The following is a 5,580-nucleotide window of genomic DNA, read 5'->3' as shown; positions in this document are numbered from 1 at the left end:
TGCTCCCTCTATAGCAAGGAAGCAAGGGGAAGCCATGGGGATCCCATCTTTCTCTGTTCTGCTACAGGAAAGGAGACCGGGGAGGGGATGGGACCTTGCTCTAGCTGGGAGCCTCTCAGAGCTTTCATGACACCAACAGCCCGCTTTGAGTCCCTTTCTCGTGCTCCCCCCAGGAAGGGAGGCTGGGCAGGCTGGACATCCTCCATTCAGGAGGTAGACCTCGTCTCCCTCTCCCCCTCCAGGAAGGAGGCCAGGGAAGGCCCAGGCTGGGGCTCATCTAGAGCGCAGCCCCACTATGAGCTCAGCAGCTCTTTCGGGGTGATGGAGGGCAGAGCTCTGAGCTCTCTTTGCAAGGTTTCCCAATGCCCACTGCAGTCTCTCTAATGCCTTCCATGTGGCTTTAGAGGGTTTGTTGTTCCCTGGCCCTGGTCAGGTTTGGGGTAGAGATGCATTCACCGTTTTAAAGATTTTTTAAGAGTGTTGATTTGCAGGTGTCTATTCAGCCATGGTCATAAAATCTCTTCACCACTTTTTCCAACACAGTGAGCCACCCCTATGCAGGCTAACCTGTTGCTGCCTCATCCTGGCCGGTAGGTCCTGCAGTCTTGCTGTGAACTGAGATGCCCCTGTCTCCTAGATTCTTTGCAAGCTGCCTCTGAAGACAGTGCCCAACACAGGGGTCCTGTGGCCCTCACGTGCAGACATCAGTGGAGATGCTGTGCTGGGAAGGGTGTGGCCGCCTCCCTCCCTTCCCAGCCCAGAAAGTTCCTCTGAACCTGAGAACACCCAACTCCAGCCCCCAGAGGCAGCAGCAGCAGCACAGGTATGATAGGGCTTGCAGCCTGGCCCCGTGTCTTGCAGGACAGCTGTGACAGCCTCCTCTACAGGGTGCCCTGCCACAGACGCCCTCTCAGCAAGACAAAGCCAGACCTGCATAGAGCCCGGTTGGAGGCAGGAGCGTGGGCCGAGGTGGACACCAAGGCCGGGACTCCCTTACACAGCAAGGTGGCTCTGCAGTGCCCTGGGCCCCACTGTTGCAATGAGTAGCTCTAGAGAGTGAGATGACCCTGACCACGGCAAGGCACCCGTGGAGCTGCGTGTGTGGCTCAGCTTTCCCAACACCAGCTGGACACGATTCGCAATGCCCAGGGTGTGCAGGAGGAGAGGTTGCACTGGGTGCAGTCTCAGGCTGCCGGCTCGGAGGCAGAAGCTCCACAAGGAAGCAGAGCAGAGACAGCACCCACGAGGGGCCCCGTGCAGTCCCAAGGCCACCCCTCTATGGCCTGCCCGGGCACACACAGCGTACACTCCAGTCCCCGAGATGACGCTTTGCTCACCCAGCAAGGCATGGCGCGGCCAGCTTGTGTGAGGGTGCTCTCCACACTGGACAAGAATGCAGCAGGCACTGCCAATATCTGTGCCGAGACAGCAGTGTGAAGGGTGTGGTCTTGGAGTGCTGCCCCGCCGTCACCCATGGGGTCCTCAGGCCACCTGAATGCTGAGAAGCAGCAGAGTTCCTCGATGCTGGGGCTGTAGACTCAGAACTGCAGTGGTGTGCACCCCTCACAATGTGCTGAGCGAGGAAGTGACACTTGAGTTCCCTCCAGCCTCTCTCAGCCTCCTCCCTCACCTACACCACGGGGCTGACCGTGTCCAGCTGTGAGACTCTGGTGGGGCTGCTGGGCACACAGTGGCATTTGGAAGCCCCCTGACTGATCCTGGGCACTCCACACTCTCCCTACCTCTTCCCACCTGCAAAAGCCTCCCCAGGCCCTCGTGGGTACCTGCACCTGTCAGCCCTTTAGGGTGCCTGGCAAGGGCACCTGCACTGGTGCACTGGGGATCTTGGGCCCAAACTCTGCTTTTCAAGCTCCCAGCTGATGCCTGTGCCCCTAAGCTGCCCTCTAAAGAGCAGCAGAGCAGAAACCAGGCTGCTGAGGATGCCCTTGGCCACCAGCTCCTCCTGGGCAGAGGCCCAGCTGCCCTGCGCAGCAGCTCTAGGTCCCAGGCCTCTCCACCTTTAGTGCACATCACACTGGATGGCAGCAGTGGGGGCAGTGAGGGGGAGGACACACATACCCTTGTGAGGAGCTGCTGCTGTGGATCAGGGGTGGGGACTCAACTTGGCTAAGGCTGTGACTGCCTGCCTCGCCCAGCAGGGGCCTCAGGCCCCTGGGGAGCAGGTGGCACCTCCAGGTGGACATCCTGCTCAGCTACAAAGCAAAAGTCTTGTGTCAAGTCCATGGCCCAGACCAGAATTCGAGGGCAGAGGCTGTATGAGCTGCATGGAGGGGCTCCTGGAGCAGAGGTGAGAATGGCAGGCTTGCGTGGAGGGCGCCCCAGTGCCACCTCTGCTGCTTGCTTCCGCTGAAGTGCAATAAAAAGTCAGGGCTAGCCAGCACCTGAGGATGCCTGTGAGACCCTTAATGCAGCTGGCCTATGTGGGCTGCCCTCACGGAAGCCTGGACCCCAGACAAGCTAAGGAGGCCTGCAGCCCCCCTCAAGATGTAAGGACACCGTGACCCCTGGCCATTCCTAGTGGTGAAGAGGGCACTGCTCTTTCAACCTGCACAAACCTTCTCAGGCTCAGTGGATTTGAAAGGTCGTCTTGTTATAGGCAGCTGAGTTAGAAGTGCTATAGGAAGTTAGACAGGGCTGGGCCTCAAAGGACCCAATATGGGAGACAAAATGTCTTACAACTGTGAAAGAGACAGACTCTCCCACTGTGGGCCAGACCTCAAGTCAAAAGACTGAACAAATGCAGCCACTTACCTCCCTAGCCATCAGGGGTTGATATTCTAAACAGGTACCAGTCAGCTTGAAAGAGCCAGGAAGGAGGGTCACTAACTCAGCCCCCCACAAGAAGGTCCTCTGTTCCATATCCATGTCCCCTTGCTCTGTGACTCACTTCCCCCTTTGATCCTGATTTAATGAATTTTACCTAAGCAAGTGGGCTTGTAATCTTACTGGTTGATCATAGTTTTGTCCCACCTCATGTGCGCGTTCCCATGTTCTACCTTGGACCCACCTCACCTCATAGCTTTGCTCTATGAAAATCCTAGAAAATCCAGGGTCCTTGGCAACCCACTCAAGTCCCCTGTTTTCCCTTTCTTTCCCCCAATAAATATATTCTGCTTTTCACCTCCATTTGTTCCTAAAGCTGATTCTTTGGTTTTAGAGAATATGACCTGGTCCCAGGTATCTTTCAGGTTAGGAGTTTCATTCCCCTGTATCATTTGGAGGTCCCACCAAGATCATTGGATGGAGGTTTGAGTTTGCTTTTCTTTCAGACTCTGGATTCAGACTTGTTTAGGTAACAAGTTTTATGCTTCAAATTTTGATATGTCTTTGCTCATTGCTTATAATTGCTTATGCTTTGTCTCATATAGTTCTGTTAAAATGTTGGTAAATCTAAGTTAAAACAAGGAAATGTTATAAGGCATGATCCATGACTCCTAGTGATCCTCCTGTTTTCAGCCTCCCAAGTGCTGGGATTGCAGGTGTGGCCACCACGCCCAGTTTCAGTCCCCATCTCAGCATGCCCTGGGGGTGGGGCTGGCACAGCAGGCCAGAGATCAAACCCTAGTCCCTGTGTCTGCCCAATCAGGCACTTTAATCTGCTGAGCTATCTGGCCAGCCCATGATATTTCTTTAATGGGACATTTTATGACTGTTTTGTTCTTGTATGTATATGTTGTGTTTGAACTAGCTGCTAAATGTACTAGTATTCCTTGCTTAACTTTAGACAATAGTACTAGGAAGAGTAACATTAGAATGCCTCCTAGTGAAGTTCAATATAAACTTCTATAAAATGGATCTTTTTCAATCTAGCTCAGACTTAGAAAATATATATGCCTATATGATAAAACATGGGACTCCTTTCACCAACTAAATGACATTCTTTAAACTCGAAGGACAGGTTTCACTGGGACAGACTGGCTCTGATCCTCCTCGACATGCTAGAGGAAATGTCACGCCTGCTCTGCTTCAGTTTTCTTTCTTTGACTTTACTCCTAATTTTCCTACCTCTTTGCACTTTCCTTTTTAGAGGCATGTAAAGTTATAAAAGAAAAAAAAAAAAACCTCTGGACTGTTCCAACTAAGTGAAGCCCATAAAAAATGAGCGTTTGTTAACATCAAAGATAAGGAAGTCATTTTAGAGAAAGGACACATACCCAGTACCTCTCAGTCAGAGGAGACAAAAAGAACTATGCCCATCCAGGAGAACACAGATAAAAGCCATGTTGTGGCTTAGTGTTCTGGGCAGGTCTCCCTTGGGAGGCTAACCCTGAGACACAGTGGAAAGAACTGACTTCTGGGTGACACCAGAAGGACCTATCTTCAAAAGCAGCACATGTATGGGACCAAAATACATTTAGTCTAAGGGAGATTCTTCAACCTTTCCTCTTTTCCTAGGTATAGTTATCATTTAGGTGCATAAGAGATAAGTTATGGCCTTTAAAACCTTCATTGTAAAATGCTAGGTTATCCTGCTCAGGCTTTCCACTATCCCTTATAGAATTTTGACAAGCAGTAGTTACTCTGCCAGCTAGCAAAGGCTTATAGAGCAGCTGCCACTCTTTGAAGCAAAAGACAGATTTCCCCAGCATCTCTTTGGTGAATCCCCATTGAAGCAATGGCTGATGGAATGTTGACCAGAGAGACAGCTGGATTCCTTTCTGGAGACTTATCTCTGGTTGTGTGGACCAGTAAAAACTGAGAACAATGAGGAGTCATGGCCAGGGCTACTCTCTGGCAGATACCCAAAGGTTCTTTGGTAGAAACTGGCTCCTGACCACTGAAAGACCTCCCCTTGCCTATTGTGCTTTTAGCTCTCACTGCTAGTAAAGTAGGACTTCTCCTGAACTTTTCAGTGGAGCCACTTAGCCACTTCTTCAGAAATTAGGCTGAGGCAGATTGCACAGTTTACATTCCGCAGCAGCCACCTGGGGAATGACTTGCATCTGTGCCTGACACGCTAACCAAGAGTAAGAAAGAGCTTTGTCAGCCTTAAGTAATGTGCTTTTTATCAAATGTGGTTACTAGATGGTAAATATAAGGTTAGCCTATGAGCTTCAAAATTTAAATCTTGTCCAGATGCTAAAAATGTTTACCTAAGAGATTCGATGGAAAATACAAGTGTCTGGAGATTTGGCTCAGTGCACAGCACCAAATTCCTCCAGCTAATTATTCTACCATGACCTTTGTAGCCTGAAAAGCACTCTGCTTCCAACTCACATTTTTATGCAATAATTATGCTTCCTTCTATAGACATTCCTGTCACGAGACCAATTGTCACTTACACCTCCAAATATTCAATAAGAGTAAGTGCACAGTTTGTGAGATTTCTAGGGGGGATCAAAACGTGCGCCAGATCGAGGGTGCACAGGCTGGTGAGATCTTGTCTCCTCTTTCTCCAGATCAGCATCCACCTACCCCGGAGTGGAGGCCTCAAGGGATGCCTTGAGAGGGAACCAATGAGAAGTAAGGTGGGGACCCCTGAAATCATTTCTTTTTGTAGTTCAGAGATGAGGATCACACAGCGAAAGCTTCTTGCTCCTTTAGAGTGCATCATTTAGC

Source organism: Octodon degus, unplaced genomic scaffold (assembly GCF_000260255.1).
Source record: "Octodon degus isolate 3935 unplaced genomic scaffold, OctDeg1.0 scaffold00025, whole genome shotgun sequence".
NCBI lineage: Eukaryota > Metazoa > Chordata > Mammalia > Rodentia > Octodontidae > Octodon > Octodon degus.
The sequence above is the reverse complement of the archived record's forward strand: the minus strand, read 5'-3'. Positions refer to the sequence as shown.